Source organism: Ischnura elegans, chromosome 13, assembly GCF_921293095.1.
Source record: "Ischnura elegans chromosome 13, ioIscEleg1.1, whole genome shotgun sequence".
Taxonomy (NCBI): Eukaryota; Metazoa; Arthropoda; class Insecta; order Odonata; family Coenagrionidae; genus Ischnura; species Ischnura elegans.
Genome location: NC_060258.1, coordinates 3,997,017 through 4,014,856, shown reverse-complemented (window position 1 = coordinate 4,014,856; position 17,840 = coordinate 3,997,017). Strand labels below are relative to the sequence as shown.

General features: G+C 38.8%; 1 long non-coding RNA gene across 4 annotated transcripts; it reads right to left on the bottom strand.

Moving 5' to 3' along the window:
• Window positions 1-6,971: 6,971 nt before the first annotated feature.
• Window positions 6,972-8,425, bottom strand: LOC124170253. 4 transcript variants are annotated; one of them, XR_006867385.1, is made up of 3 exons: window positions 8,232-8,293; window positions 7,473-7,579; window positions 6,972-7,370 (listed from the first exon to the last, which is right to left on the bottom strand). It is a non-coding gene; the product is annotated as an uncharacterized LOC124170253 (long non-coding RNA). The 4 variants fall into 4 exon arrangements; XR_006867383.1 differs by lacking the exon at window positions 8,232-8,293 and adding an exon at window positions 8,378-8,425 and having other exon boundaries at window positions 6,973-7,370; XR_006867384.1 differs by having other exon boundaries at window positions 6,973-7,370; window positions 8,277-8,308.
• Window positions 8,426-17,840: the final 9,415 nt, after the last annotated feature.

Genomic DNA, 17,840 nt, shown 5'->3' with positions numbered 1-17,840 from the left:
TCAAATTATCACTCACGATAGAATTCCCTTGGGTAAAACATTCCGGAGGTAAAAGTAGTCCCCATTCCGATGTCCGGGAGGAGACTGCCCGAGAGATTTTAATGGCCACCTGCAATGAAGTTTTGAAGATAGGTATAGTGGCGGAAAAATTAACGCACAGCTCATCAACGTATGAAAGCGGCCAGTTCGGGAACCATTTGTCTTCCGAAATTTCCTAGCGTTTCCAAAGTCAATCTTGGGCGTGCTTCGCGATGGCGAATATACGAAATTGTCTATTTTGGTGGGCCTTTAGTTCGTTTCCATTGTGCATTTCAAGGATGTATGCATCCGAGACATCGGAAAAAGGTGCGAGGGTTCTGGCAAAACACGGCATAGTGACACTTTTGTGACTTTGTCGTGTTCTGCAAGGAGACAGACGACCCCATATGAAAGGCCAAGTTCCATTCAGATATAAAGACGAATATACTGAGTCGAGTGCTCTTGCGGAGACTCGTGCAAGTGCCAAACATCACGAGCCTTGAAATGCAGAATGAAAGAACACCAAAGAGCTACCAACAATGGATAATTTCGTTTATCCGCCATCGCCGAGCATGTATGGGGAAGGCCAATGCACATCGTGTACTTCGGAAACTCTAAACTCATCACCTGACAGGAGCAATAATTTCCCCGGCTCATTAAAGAGGCTATCGAAATAGCCAAAACACCAAGCTTCAATAGGGAGGACAGCTACTCGCTCTCCAACGCCTCGAAGAAACTCTTCCCCAAACCAGCCAATTGCGATAGATTGCCGCATCTTACCATAATCAAGCCTTATATAAGACTGCAAAACATCTGCATCCGTCATTTCAAACCCGAAGACGCCTGCAGCAACGCTGGCGAAACTATCGTTCAAAGAAGAATCGGCGCTGAGGGCAAGTCGGAAGCCAAGCTGCACCAAGAGGCTAATATTACTTGGACTGTTCTCTCCCTGTTACGGAAGCGGCTTTCTCCGCTCCTTACTTGTTGGACCACAGCCAGTAAACAGGTGGGGGACTGCGCTCTCGGTTCGCTGCCTGTTTATTACTTTTGTTTTGCCGCTGACATATAACGTGTATGATCTACGTATATGTATTACTAACATTCTACGGAAGAAAACTGTACATATCAATTTTCAATTGACCCCCTGGTTTGGAAGTTAGCAGAGGTTTGCGTTGTATACAACAACTCCGTTCATTTTAGTGGAATAAACAGCTTGATTTCGGCTAACTACTAGTGATAGATGTAGTTTCTTCATATCAAGATTGTAGTTATAGGAACGAAAATTACGGTAATGCCAAGCGCTCAAATTAGGGAACCTTGATTTTACGCGCATAAAACGGGCACTTTTGGGGGAAAACATTAAGAACAGGAAATACTATAAATCCGAAGATTTTTTAACTACATGTTACAACACAGAAATGAACTTTCGTATGCTCTTGGTTGCATTGAAGTTGATTGCTTCGTTTAGACGCTAGAGCTCCTGAAACTCGGGTATCTTGCTTTTTTTACAGACAGTACATGAGCTAAAAATGATGCAAGACCCCTTGAGAATAATGGTAATAGAATACACGAATCAGGACATTACATTCTCTCCAGATCGCCCCGTGATTAGGAAGAGGAAAATTCTCGAGCTCCTGAAGGAGAATGAACAATATAGCCCAAAAACGTGCAAATGGAGCATGCTATCCCCGGAAACGGTAACGAGGAGGCTGACGAAGATTCATAATTCGAATCGATTGATGCAAGAAGACCGCATTCTTTCAAACACAAATGAGTCTCCCACTTTTACAGAAAAGGGGGAAAATTTGAATGAAGTGCAAGAGCAAACATGAGCAAAAAATGTCTGTTCTCGAGCGATTGTAACTTCTCTAATCAAAGTTGAAAATAAGTCTGTTACTCTGCCCATCCCTACCTGTTTGTGATATTGACTCTATTGGAAACTTGGATTTATCATTTTGAGGCAGTGTATGTAGAAATTCCTGAGAATATTCAGAGTATTGGTATATTTTTAGTGAAAAACATAGTACCTGGGTGTAATTTGCAATCCATTCAGACATTGTCCAAGTGTTACGTTGCCATATAAAGAAGGTCAGTTTTTATTAATACCATATTTTAATATAGAAAAATTAATTAGTTCGATAAATAAATCTACAACAGAAAGATGCTGATGAAATGTTGTGTCCTAGAAAGTAAAGGTGATGGACCCTCAGAAAAGATTATTTCTTTCCACTGTTGACCACTAATCTTGTCTTGTCCAATAGCATTGATTATTCAAATGTTAATGTTTTCAAACCCTACCCTATGTGAGCATAAAAATTATGTGTGGAACCATTCGGATGATAGTGCAGTATTGGGAGCAGCAGGTGAGTTCTCTATAGGATTAGCTAATAATAGGGTGGTTTTCTATTATTTTTTTACTGTCTATATCGGAAGATTATTACTCCTGCAGGGCTATTCAGTAACTGTTTACGCGTTCGCGAAGACGAAAGATTTCGTGACGGGATCGCGAAAATCACATTGTTGCTATTCTGTCAGCCATTTCGAACATTCCGCCGCGTAAGTTTCGTTCTTCAGTTTACGCGACGAGAGTTGTCAACGAAAACTCAGTTTCCGCCGCGTAAACAGCAGACCGCGGTAGACGACGGGGCCACATACTGTTAATATATGTCATGTATTTGCTTTGCCATGTAAACAGCGGTGTTCATTGTAGTTGTGGACGTAATTTCATTTCGTGCAAGTAATATTTTTGCATATTTAACTGTTAATTTCATGTATTTTAAATTATTCTTGTCTTGTATATGCTTCTCATATTCTCTTTTCGGAATACATACCTATTAGAGTTGGAGGTGTTGTTATCTGTCATTGAGGAAATGTTTTATATTTTTCATATTTATCGTTATCGCCCGCTTAATTGCATATCTCAATATTACTCTATTTATTTTCAACCTTTTATCAAAGTGAATACTTAAGTTGAAAATGTGTCGTCGCATCTTGTTTTTAAGCCGTGTTTACAAGACATTTTCCCGTCGTCTGTTTCACTATGAGTGTAGATGATGTATGAGCGTAGATGTTTTAAATGCTTTGTTCTACTTTTCCCCGGGACGGTTACAAAGTTAGGAAGATATTTGCTGGTTAAGAGAAAACGTACGTGTTCCATTCATGAATTTGCTGCTGCGAGTCACCTTTGTGGTGTTAGTCAGTGCTTTCCCACTTCGAAATGCATTGTTACTCTATGAATACTAGTGTATATGCAAAAGGAGTATGTAGCGGGATTCAAGAACTTAGGATAAAGTACAAATGCTACTTTTAATATCCACTAACAATAAGAAGGTAAACAACTTGTAGTATGATCATAAGATTATTTTGTTTCTTCTGGTTTGAAAGGGCTCATGTTCAACATCAATGCTAAAATAACATGAATGAATGCTGCGCTCTACAGTCTGTATATACAGTTGTATAAGATATTTTTGGATGATGAAGTTGGAGGGACATAACTAGCAGAAAGACAGCTCCTCTGCTGATCAATATTTTTACTCAGGCTGGCGATGTATAAATATTTACAATTATTGCCATATAGTGGATGCATATTTTTTTCTCTACGTTGTGATGGCTATTGTTTTAACTAATCAAATACAAGATATTGACACTGAAAGGATATAACTGATAGGTGAATCGATTTTGTGTGTTTATATTAGGTCCTTTTCGCAAATGAAATGTGCAGCTGCTGTGGCTGGAGGTTACCATGTCTAAACTGTGGATAGGTAGATGCTTGTATGACAGATAGACGTTTGAAGGCATGTTATTTATGTACATAGCATAGTGGGTGCAACTTAAATCATTTTACCAAGTAGTCTTTATTGAGTATACTACTGTTTTCAGTGTCATCTGTCTTGCGACAAAAGATGACTGTAAGTATTTCTTGACATAAGAGATTTGTTTTGTTCAAAATGGTTAGTATATACTTTGGGGACATATGTCGTTTTTGTGATATCTATCATACAGGATGTTTCCTTTCGATTATGCCTATGAGTCCATGGCATGACTATGACTATTATGGAAGAGAGAGCGAGAGTATTTATTCAATGGCCATTATTGTGATGGTCCCTTTTAAAGAATGGAGGCAAGTCAATCATCTTATTTGTATTGATTGTGGATAGTGGTGAGAGGATATTGTCTGAGAGACAGATACCTGTTCGTGCCTGCTGCAGTATCATGATGGAATGCAGTATATAAAGGAATTCACTCCCACATTCTAGCCACTAAGAACCCTAGATAAGGGTTCTGGCTTTTAAGGCTTTTATGTGAAATGACACCTAGTAAACCTATGAAATAAGACAGCCAATTACTTCATAATGTGCTACAGATAGATATATTCTTCCATATAACATTTTGAGACCATTTATTGTTTCTGAGATAACAATTTTAATGTTCTCATAAGGTGAGGTGAGGCTAACCTATTTTCATTTGAATGTGTATCGTTAATTTATGTAACGATCGAATCTGATTGAAAATTATTGGTGTGAGAGCCCTAGAAATACTCAGGAGGAGGAGAGAGATGAAAGAGTCAGTCTTGTGTGAGGGAACTAATGAATGTATATGACCCTTTTGTATTAACATAAGAGGTATTTCAGGGAAAATATTGATATAAAGATTTAGCTTGGAGGCTAATAAATATTTTATGTCCCCCACATGATTCCAGCTCAAAGAGCTCTTGTAGTACCAATGCATTTGAAGGTATAGTACTAAACCACATCAACCACTATCCCTATAATAAGTTAGTGAAAATTGTACATGGAATACCTGCCTAAATCTAGATATTTTGTGCACTGCATTTTTATGGGCATGGCAGCTACTGGTAGTGACAATAATTTGGGACTTAGCCATCCCTCTGTCAGCAGAGAAGTTGAGGGGGTTACAGAAGCATAGGATGCTCCTCCCATATTGACCAAAGATATATAATTCCCATCCAAAAAAAAAGAACTGAGTAGAGTAATATAAAATTAAGCGTGAATTGCAGCTGATGTCGATGCCCATGAATTTTTGCAACAAGTTGTGATGAGCCCATTACTGTTTACATAGCATTTTCCAACAAATTTATACTGTTGGAGAATAATCAAACCAACATTATAATTTATTTTAATAATTTGTCATGGATTAGACCTTGATTCTGAAAATTATTCACTTGAGTGTTTTAAAATCATCATTGCCTTACATGCCAGTCCTTTTCAAATTAATTGGTGATAATTGAAGTATTCCTACAAATAGGCCTAACACAGATAATGGGTATTTATGCATTCACGATAAGGATCCAGTTCCTTTCATTATTTTTTTATTTTTTTTATTTTAATAAAGAGATACACATACAGCAATACTGCCAATTTAAAGTGCACTTATAACAACACATATTAAATAATTAAATAACAATGATTTGATTACAAATTTAAATAGAATAAAAAAGAAAAACAAACATTTATCCGGCTATCTAGTCATTTATGTGATAAATATGTTAATGCCCGATGAGTAAAATTTTTAAGTGTCAGACCAAACGGATCAATATCACTGGGCAGAGTATTTATTAAAAGGGAAAGCCTATGGAAAAGAGAGCGCTTAATTACAGATAGCCTGGGTGTAGGAATGTGGAGTAAAGAAGTAGATCGGGTGTGGCGGGAAGGTACTCTAATGTTGAGGAAGGAAACAATGTCAGGACTGTCGAAGTGGGAGTTAAGGGTATTATAAATGAATTTGATGTCTGATTGAAGTCGGAGAAGGGATAAACTAGGGATGGATAAAGAGGATAAAACTGCACTAGTAGGTGACTCGCGGAGATTTGGGTTTCTAAATTTTACAATTTTTGCAAAAAAAGTTGTAACACTGTTAAGGGTGGCAAGATTAGTGGGGGCAGACATTGACCAAATTGGGGAGCAATAGTTGATCACCGGAAGAACTATGGTTGAGAAGTAGGATTGGAGGGCCTTAGTACTGGAGATATCCGTGAACCGGTAGAGTAGTCCTAAGAGTGACATGGCTTTAGATTTGATCGCATGAATGTGTTCAGAGAACAGAAGTTTTTGGTCCACAATAATTCCAAGATCTTTCATGGATGACACACGATTAAGAGGCAAGGAGTTAATTGCATAATCAAAAAGGATAGGAGTTTTCTTCGCAGATATTGTCATTGTGGTGCACTTTTTAAAGTTCAATTGCAGCCTCCAGAGAATGCACCACTCTGTGGTCTTTTTTACAATTAAATTTCCTGCATTATAATATGGCATGATGTAAGTAACCGATTAATGGAGATGTTGCTCCAGATGTTCATGAACTTTACCTAGATTGTTTCCATTAGTATGGGATCAGAAACGTAGCATTCCAAAAAATTTGGTGATAATGCCACTCTTCTATTCACATTACAAACTTTTACCAATTTACAGCTCCCCACCCCCTGTAATTAAATGATTCATATTCGCTATATCATGAAACCCATTCTACATCCACAGCTCAAGTCTCTTGTAACTACTCTCATCCCATATGCTATGTAAACCCACTCAGAAGCATATTAATAACATTCTTGTGAGCACAAGCTCTTATCAATTTGAAATGTGTTGGTAACTGATACCACCTCCAGAACTATGGTTGCATTTCGTTATTCTTTATAGTTACTAAATAATTACAGGTAAGCTCAAAGGAAATAAAGTAAGAGAGTATCATTTCTAAGTCATTCCTATTTTATTTAATAGTAATTTGCAAGCATAATTTTTTCCAGATTATCAGTTATGTTGATACATATATGGAATCAATCAGCCATGCATAGGGAAATGAAATGTACTTGGGAGAGTGAATATCAGTGTTCGTTGTTAGGTATAAATTTGGAAAAATAATCATCTGGTACATAATTTAACATACATTATATGATATTAATAATACATATATTGGAAGTAATGACCTTGATTTTTTTAAAGTAAACTCCTTGCATCAAAAAGAAAGAATAATATTTATATCATATATGTATGCTTATGCACTGAATATATTAAAAACAGTGCAATGAATGATAGGAGGCTTAGGTAACCCACACCACCACTGACCCCTGACTGGAATACTATGTGGCAGGCCAAGTACCCCTGAACCTTATTAAACTGAAGCCCATGTGCGGGTTATGAAGTCTATTGAGAGGTGCATGGCGGTTCTTAACTCTAGGTTCAGATGATTGCTGAGACATTGAGTGCTGGAGTGTACACCAATAAAATCAGGATTGATAGTTAATTCTTGTGTTGTACTTCATAATATGTGTGTAGGGGCTAGTTTTCCCTTCCCAGATGAGGCTGATTATTATGGAGATCCCAGCTCTTGCAGAGTCCCTAATTAATGGAAGAGGCATATTAAACAAGGCCAGAACTATTAGACAAGCGATTATTAACAGGTTACCTAATGCATTGGTAAATTACAAATAGATACACTACCATTGCTTTTGTTGGTGGTCAAACTACGGTTTTCCGCCTTAAAATTAATCATGGGATCCTTCATAGAAGGCATACCCGGTATTTGCCACCAACCTCATCAGAATGGTCTAAAATGAGAAAAGAAATATTACGAATAGGTCATGTTTCATCCATTATTTTTTTATGCCTTTTTCTGTTACTTGCATAAAACATATAATTTCTTCCACTAGGTATAAATTTCCATTACTGTTTGGGTCTCTTAACCTTCTTGATTGCGAGGTACTTCAGCGTAAAAGTAGAAGACTCATCACTATAGTCATTGTGAACATTGAAGTCAGGGCTGCGACGTAATGATAGGCAGTCCGTTGTAAATAGATTCTTATTTTTATCTATTTTGAGGGGTTTAGTTCTTCACCTTATTTTCCGTCTTCTTAGCACCCTGTTACCAGCTCTTATCCCGTAAAGTTATCCTTTCTTATCTACAGTCTTCCAATAATTAAGCAAACTATTCTTAGGACATCGCTGGCTGTTGATAATAATTTTCAAAACATTTTACCACATTCATGAGGACCGTTTACATTACTATTTTCATTGCCAATAACTAATTATCTGGCCAATTCTGCGAGAAACGATATGACGAAACTGACTACATCAATTCAAACACTTGTATTATCATTAAAATAGGTCCATCAAAGCAAAGGCATAAGCAAATCTGGCATGAGCAAAGGCATAATAACGCCAAATTCCTCTCATTTACAAGTTTTTATCCCAATTACTCACTGTAATCTTTGGTTTCAATCGCATACACATTTCCAACGCACTGACCTTCAACATTAATATACACGTTGAGCTCTCACCTATATTTAAAAGTGTACAACATACTTTTCATTAATCAACGTTATAATTCACAATAACATTGCACTTACCAGCCGAATCTCGCTCTATTTTTGTCTGTCGAGGACAATTGCATGCCGATTTTCTCTGATTGGCTCGCAGTGACGTATGCAGGAAAACTTCGGGTATCTTCGTCTTCCCCCACTACCGCGGAGGGGAAGGCACGAAAATGTTTTCGTGAAGCATACTGAATAGCAAATTACGCGTCTTCGAATGTTTACGTGGCGTAACCACGTAAACGGAATCTTTCGTCTTCGCGACCGCGTAAAGAGTTACTGAATAGCCCTGCAGGAGTACGTATTTCACGCTTTTAGATTTTTAAATGACGATATCTATTTTTCGCGATCAAATGAAAAGTGAAAATTTTCAAGCGCGCGAAAACGCGACGGGTAAGGAAATCTCTCCGTGTGACGCATTTCTGGTTCCCCCTCCCGCCTTGTGAGGTGACCTTAATCAAGGCTCTGAGCGCTGATGCTATCGCAGGATGCTATCGGGTGGCAGAGTACCTTGCTGGCTGGTGGCGCTTGGCTTAAAAAAGGTTTATTAATGCCTTATCAAACGAAGAAAACTTTCCGACCTTAGCCAGTTTTAATAGGTGATTAAGACATGTTTCCCTGAGCTCTGCGCCTCATGCATGCATTTATAATCTCAGACGATGTATAACTCCTATCTTCTCCTATAGAAACTAGGTCCCTGTGACGTCACGTGGAGTGGCATCACATGGGCGCCAATCTGGCCGTTTTCAAATGAGGATAAAAATGGACCATTGCCATTCGTCTAAACCGGTATTTCTAAAACGAAATAATTTGTATATTATGAATACAGTAATAGTGGGTAACAAATCGCAATCAATGCCTTTCGGTTTCTTTGATGAAGGAAACTACCCTATTCTTACGGTGGAGGGTTTGTTGTAACTGCACATGCCTCCCCCGAGATCTGCCTATGATGAGAAGTTTCGAATCCACACGATGTTTTTTTCGGCTAATGTTTCAAGCCAATATTTTTATTAACCTTGCCACACCTCGCATACAGAAATCATCTTTGGATTTAATATGCCATTGTTTCCAAACCCTACCCTGAAACTTGGATAAATCGAGCATCAAGGGACCAGTTAAAAACTTTGAATTATCCCAAAATTCGATTACAAGAGGTCCTTCATAAAAAAATCCAATAAGTAAAATTCTTCTTTCCAATCAAAACTCACTCACTTATTGCCCTATGCTTCCTTGAAAAATCAATGGGCACACACTTTTGGACTCACAAAATCTTCTGGTTGACAAGGGCTATGCTTCTGGATGGAAGCCGCACTCTATGAACAGCACTTGTCTATGACACCATCATCTTCCTCATTACTCCTTAACACATGAGGTGCATATATTCCAATGGAAACTCTGTCACCACCCTAATTCCAGGTATCCTAAGGAGGATTATAATTATGAATTATAATTCCTCAAGATTTTCTAAAATAATGTTGTTATTGTAAAAATAACTGCAGAAATGGAGTGAGTACGCCAAAAAATATTAGTGGTGCAATTTTCAAAACAATCCTACAAAAATCTAATTTTTTGTTCTACTTTGTCGCAATCCGGACCACTGTGCGCCTTTTCTATTACGAGGTTGGGATAGGGAAGGGTAAGTTTCCAGAAAAAAAGGATCAGGTGTTGAGGAGGAACGTGTAAGTGTGTAGCTGCACAAAGGGAAGATCTATATTTCATTGAGAAAGAATGTGGAAAACAGAGGAAAATGGTCGCGTTGAATTCTTTTTAAAAGAGTATATTCTCGCTGTCCTAAAATTTCCGAAATAGTTCTCAGAAATAAAGACTCACGTTTTAAAACTCACTTTCACAGGTAATTAGATTTACATTATAAACCCTTCGAAGAGTTTCATTGTCCGAGATAACCCATAAAAGTACTGAATCAATCGCAAAATATTTTTATGCGAAATTGATGATAAAATTACAGATAATGTACTTCGAAAGAACATAATATTGCTTGATGTTAGAAGTCATCCAATCCGGGGAGAGGGTTTGAATTTTCACGCATAAAATAACTTATCTGTTGCGCATCATTTTCTTTTACATTTGTAGCAGCAAATGCTGTTTCATAAGCTTTTATTGGTTGTTTTAAGGAAGGACCAGAGATTCAGTATTGTGTTGTAGTTTGAATGCGTGTACCGCAATCACAATGCAATCATTTGTACAAATGACAATAAAATGCGTCTTCTTGAAAACAATATATTGCCAGCCATGGTTTCTCAGGGAAACATTTCTGCTTTCCAACTGCTTTGGAACCCTTTTAAAACACCAAAATCTCTCATGGAAATGCTGTAGAACTCAATTTCGACTTATTTATACCAAAATTTGACAATATGAAGACTTTTTAACTCATTTGTAATCACCTTTTTAACTCCTATTTGCGGAGAGTATTCGTAAGGCACTGTTTTTACACGTTTGGAGCTCCTTTTGAACGATTCGGCAGGATTTTCAGACGTCATCATTCGTATTGTAACTGCTGTGTACTGAGAATATTCATGTGTTAGTGCTTTCCATACGTTTGCAACTCTTGTTTAATGACTCCATGTGATTTATAGACGTCTTTATTTTTTTTTCAACTGCCTTCTTCGCGCCAACACAACATGGGCAGGTTCAGTCTGATTCGTTTGGACAAGAAAGCGAAAATTCTTTAATATACGCAATATAAATGTATAAGCGGTTAAAGAAATAGTAAGTCAGTTAATAGAAGCAGAACTCTTATATATTCACTCAAATGAGGTTAAATAATAATTATTCTATTTTCCTTGTAGCTTCAATCGTATTTTTGGGGCAGTTTTGAAATGCGACAAGGTTATCTTCACTGCAAACCGAGAATCTTGGTTGCATAAATTAAGGTATTCAATTCAAGGAATTTATTAATTTATTGTTGTAAAAACATCAATGCTTTCGAAGTACATTTCGCACTCAAATGTTGAATTTTACGGTACTTTTTGCAAATTTTTGTCAATTCTTCTTTATATTTTGAAAAAAGTAGTATTTTGCATCGATTTATATACATAAAACAAACCGGTCGAGAATATTGTATTCCCCATCCTCGGGCAATGGTTAATGCCCATCTTTTGTTACGTATTTCAGGACTTAATTTACGCAAAAAATGAATTCCTCCTTCGAAAATCTGTTTCAATTTCGCGATATTGAGACAATTTCAGGTACCCCGAAAGAAATTTTTCCGCATGTTGCATCGGATTTTCGGGTTTTTTCAAATGACGGTTTTCAAGAAAACATTATCCAAAAATGGAGGCATTTCACTCAGAAATGAACACTGAATGATCCACGCCAACCAACTTAGAGCGGAGTTAGGCTCTCGATGTGGGCTTTCTTGACCACCAAATTAACTTTCCCCTACTTCCGTGTGAGTACGTATTCTGCATGGTAGTACTAAAATAAATAAGCAATTGCGCATGCCGACGGTCGCGTGCGGTCAACAGGATTTCATTTCCAACGTGCATCTTGGGAAGACTACTGGATCTTGTGGTGAACAATTTTTCACTATAGGAAATTGCACCCAACGAACTGCGATGTCTTTTTGCTCGGTTTCTGGCTGCAGCAATAGCTATCGCAAATGCAAAGGAAGTGTGATGTTTTTTTGTTTTCCCAAAGATTTGGAGAATTTGGATCGACGCTTGCCGGAGACAGGACGTAGTGAGTGCAGAAAGAGGTACGATATTAATGCAGATGGTTAAACACTATTTGAAAAAACTTTCGTTTTCATGATAAAAAATAGTTTATCTTTTACCAATATTCCGTTTTCAAGTTTACTGATTGTAAAATTCGGAAAAAGGAGCATAGTATTGTGTTCAGTCATAACGTGCACTGGGTGAGGCATGTGCCAAAGAGATAAATTTGCATCTCCCGTAGTATTGTAACTATTGCAGCATTTATTGTGACCATTAAGAGCATTCATGAAAAATAGGAAGAATGCATTTTTGTGCAGCTAACGCTTGAGGTAGGATTCCAAAAAAGATAATAACTTTAAGTTGATTTCCGGCAGTTTCATTACATTTAGCTAAATGCGCAAGTGATTCATTTGTTTGAATACAGAAGATTTCATAAAATAAAATATTTGCCTTTTGTAAGCACTAAGCTTATAGGAAGGGCTAGGTTCGTAGAAGTCAGAATGAGATGACAAGTCTGGTTCCACACGTTTAAATGTCAGAGCACAGGTACACACGCCCCCTCCAGGATACAGCGTAAGACTCCTCGTGTCTATTCCCTCCAAGGGGCTTCCTCCCGTGTTGCGTCCCTCCCATCAACCCCCGGCGTCTTCCTATTGGCCGGAAAAGGCCGCAAGATAATGAATTTCATACGCTTTCCCACGCCAAGATACTGCAATGTGTTACGGCATTAAGTGTTGGAGAAATACGCGGAGACCAATTCCCAGGCGAGAGCAAGTTATTAATCGGAGTACGGTGTCAAAGACATGCACGAGGATGGATCCTATGCGAGAGGTTGCAACGTGTTATGAGTTTCAGATACTGGACCCATCACTCGAACGTGACTCTGCGATTCTTCCATTACCCCGAGAGCGAAACCGAGCTGATACGAGACGGCAATCGACACCCTTACACCGTTGAATTTTAGAATACTGGCAAATTCCAACCGATTGCTTTCCCTACTACACCTCACTCCCAGAATGCAATCCTAGACCAAACGCTCAACTTTATATCACCTCTCCTCCCATCTGAATTCTCTCCATCCTTACATCGATCCTTTTTACCTGCCATATAAAAAAAATCACCTCACAAGTTCCGTCTCATCCGTCCGCCAATTGAATGTTTCCTTTTCTACGGGTTAATGCTTTGTAAGCTTTTATATTGTTATTGTGTTGTGTCTTATTCATGTAATTGTAAAAAAATTAGCTGTAAATTGGCATCGTGTCTGTATGTGAAAAGTTCCATAAATAAATGAATAAAAAGGACGAGATCACAACTGGAGGTTTTCGGGGTTGCTACCGCATAGTTTCAACTTTGCGGACGACAGTTTTGCTGGCAAATTAGCAGGCTTCTTCAGGTCAACGAAGTGGAGAGCAAAGCCAAAGGTAAAGTCCCCGCAGGAAACGATTGTGGGGTGTAGCGAGTCAATTGCACCTGTGGCAGAGCATATATCGGACAAACTTGCAGACCCCCTCAAGATGCGGCTCCAAGAACACCAAAGAGCCACAAGTAATCAACAACTGCGCCTCTCGGCCATAGCTGAGCACACGTGGATGGACCGAATCACAATCCCGACTATGAGAATGCGAACGTCATTGCCAATGAAAAGAGATACTTCCCTCAGATCATTAGAGAAGCTATGGAGATAATGAAGACACCGAACAACCTCAATGGGGAGAATGGATACCAGCTCCCTAACACATGGAGAAGAGTCCGCAAGAGTAAACCCGAAGAGACAGGACAGAGCCGGGAGGTGGGGACCAATGAGAAGCCACCTGGGCCTCATGAACCAGCCAATGAGAAGACACCGGCCTCCGACGGGGTGCATAAGAGACAGCAATACCACGAATCTCCACTTCATTGACCTGAAGAAGCCTGCTACAATGCCGGAAAAACTGTCGTCCGCAAAGATGAAACTACGCGGTAGTAACCCCGAAATCCTCCACGTTGTGATCTTGTTCTTTTTATTTATTACTTAGGTGTTTTTTGACATACAGCCATGACGCCAATTTACGGTACTTGTGAGGTGAATTTCTTGCACGACAGGTAAAAAGGATCGATGTAAGGATGGAGACAATTCAGATGGGAGGAGAGGTGATATGAAGGCGAGCGCTTGGTCCAGGATTGCATTCTGGGAATAAGAAGGTGGAGTAGGGAGAGCAAGTGGGTAGAGCGAGTCCATATTCTGAAATTCAACAGAAAGAGGAGTTCAGGACAGTCAGAAGTCGAGTTTTGGCGGCCTTGGTGGCTCTCACACAGGGCCGCAATAGTTCGCTACGCAAAATTTCACCTTCAGTGAGTAAACTTCTCTCGGGTTTCCCAACGGGTTAAAGGCTTCAAAAGTGCCGACGTTTCGAGCTCCGACTCGGCGCTCATCATCAGGGCTACTGGATGCTGTGATGCGGGAATGGGCCTGCTTATATGCTGCCTTCTCCGGTCAGGTTCCTCGGGAATTGGCTGGTAGTTTCCCGCCTGGTGGGGTTGATTCCGGATTGGTCTGTCCGTCGTATCGTCCATTCCCTGTATTCCGTCAGTTTTTTCAGAACGGGTTTCCAAGTGCTGCTAAGGGAATACCCTGAATCGCGATTAAAGTTCTTCCTCTCCAGTTTAATTTGGATGGCCTCTTTGGTGAGACGGTCCCAAAAACTTTTGTCATGACAAAATATCTTTTTTTTCAAATTGAATTTTATGGGCGTGTTCGACACTATGCTCAGCAATAGCAGATTTTTCTAGCTGACCAAGCCTCAGATGCCGCTTTTGTTCTTTAAGCCTTGTTTCGATGGTGCGGCCAGTTTCTCCAATGTATTGCCTCACCGTACTCGATACGATACGACGAACAGACCAATCCGGAGTCAACCCCACCAGGCGGGAAACTACCAGCCAACCCCGAGGAACCTGACCGGAGAAGGGCAGCATCTAAGCAGGCCCATTCCCGCACCACAGCATCCAGTAGCGCTGATGATGAGTGTCGAGCCGGAGCTCGAAACGTCGGCCATTATGAAGACTTTAACCCCGTGGGAAACCCGAGAGAAGTTTACTCACACCATTCGCCGGGAAAGCATCAAATCCTTCTTTCACCTTCAGTCTCTTAAGTCATTTCTTTGTTTGGATGGGAGCACAAAATTGATGGTAAGTCGATCTCTGCCTCCTCTCAAAATGGCAACTCTTTCCCCGCATATTATGCTGGTAAAGTCTTATCGGGTTTCCCACCAAGAGAGTTCATTGTAGGCCGATGTTTGAATGGCTGCCTCTGCCATCGAAACGTCGGCATACAATCATCTCACCAGATGGAAAACCCATGAAAACCTCACCGGCAATTCTACTATCAGTTAATATGTTGCAGTCTCCTTTTTCTTCTCTTATTCTGTCTACCTAATTTGTAGTTTCTCAAAACTGTCTTATGTTACCGTTATTTTACGTGTGATATTACGGTAATTTTCATAAATATCGTGTGATACATTGACCCATGGTCCTTGTATGCAGGGACTGTACGTTAAACCGTGTGCAGGCAAGCCTGATATTTTTACAAGGCCGGGCACTTGGCGTACTTTGACCGCGATATATATATTTTATATGATAACACTAGATTTTTGTTAAAATTTATTTTTATTTGTGGAAATTACTTCAAGCTTGTACATTCATTGTTGAGGCAGATATATCGGTACCGATTTGATACATGGCCGGTTACGCGGCGTAATTTATATGCCATGGGTGTTGAGTTTCTATTGTCGATCGTAAAAAAATCTGCTACAATACTTCGAGCTTTGAAAAATCTCATTGTAGACTGTTAAAGTAAAATATAGGAATAAACGAGGCCAATTTAGACCAGAATGTAAGTACAATGTTGAAATCCTTGGTTTTCGAAGACTGGCGAACTTTATTCGCCAACAAGCTACATAGCTCGAGTGTCAATAGTATGTACTTGCATCCTGTCGTACATGCAACACACAAATTCACTGCTGTATCGCCGCGCAGTCTGGCGCACAGGAAAAGAAAAAGTTAAAGCAGCGACCCCTTTTGTTTGATGCCGGTCGGCCAAATCGCATTGAAGGAAAATAAATAATGCTCGTTGATCCGAGCGAAAATTCCGCACTTTCGAAGTATGTATTACGGAATCAGTAAGTTAAGGAAACGGTATAGTTGGGTTTCAAAGAGAGAAGAAATTGGAACATAAAGTACTTTCTCTGTACCTGTTCTCTTGCAAAAAATACACAAAATATATGAATACATCACAGGCATGAGAGGTTGGTACTACTAGAATTATTAATGGCGTGTGTTACTAGATAATGGTACGCAATTCACAAAACTTCTTTAAGGACAATACTGGAAGTAACATTGTTATTTAATATTTTTCATACTTCTTAGGTTTTATTTTTAATATCTTTGCGTGCTTGTTTTACATTTCTTTGATTTATTGGATGATTTAATGGGTTTTAAAACTTTTTTTGAGCTAAGAATGGAAAAATGTGGGGATTCAATATACCTTGAGCGAGAAATCGATATTGAAAAATCGAAACTTTTAAGTGAAATTAAAAGATAAATAGTGCAATAGAAGATTAGGATTGTGTTTTCACCTGAAGACAGTGATTCAACGTATAAAATGATACCTCATATATCACTGTATGTGCAGTATTAACGGAGCACATGACAGAAGGATTTATTTTGTAACTTAACTTAGAAAGAGACGTGAAACAACATAAATGATACTGACGGTCACCAAGGGGACAGTAAGTAAGAAACGCTTAAGTTTCGATATTTATACGTTCCTTTTTCAAAATTCACCGATATTCACATGGAAATCGAACCTCGAATGCAAGAATAAGAACGTGTATTTTTTCCGTCCTATGGTATCTGTCTTAACTATATGTTACCATTATATCTAATATAAATATGCAAAAGAAGAAATATCTGCACGTATTAATAATGAACATCTTCTACACGCATTTATTATCGAAACTATTAAGTCAAATCAATAGGTAAATAGTGAAATTTGAGGTTGGGGTTGTATTTTACGTCAGAAGCTGGTGAGACAAAGTTTAAAATGTACCTGGTATTTCATTATAGGTGCAGTATTAATGGAGCACATGCGGAATTTTTGAAAAAGACCTTTCTTAAGAAATACATATGATTCAATGACTTTCGTTATCAACTAATGATTAATCTCTTAATGCAGCTCACCACATTTGACCCATAACTGACTCCCTCACATTCCACTCCTACTTAAGACCTCAAACTCCTACATTAGCTACATTAAGTCGCAAAGAGAAATATTCCCTTTCAGGTATAAAAAAGTAGGCAAAAAAAGAAGTAAGTAAAATACACATCAGAAACTATTCTTGGAACAATTTCTGATGTTTGCAACTACTAATACTGCCAACCTGTGCAGATTCCATACCACGGATTCCCCAATTGTTTGTCCACCAATTACACGCTTTATTCTCATTGAGGTTGATTTTTATCCTTCTTGAGGACTTGGTCCACTTCAGGGATATCACCAGTTGTCAGGAGCAGATCCAGGATTTTTTTTGGGGGTCGCAGGGGGCTGACAGATCTTCTCATCTATGAGATTAGAAACGAAATACAACAATTACTGTAGAAAATATTCCCTTTTTTGATATGAAATTTATCAATATTAAATTAAAATTATTGAAGCTCCGTAATACACAAAAGAAAACAAACGTAATAACTGTATTAAAAATCTTTTCTATTTCTGAAGCATCTGGGAGGGAACCCCTCCTGACTCCACCTATGCCTGTCATATTAGGAATATCTGTCTGATGACAATGAAA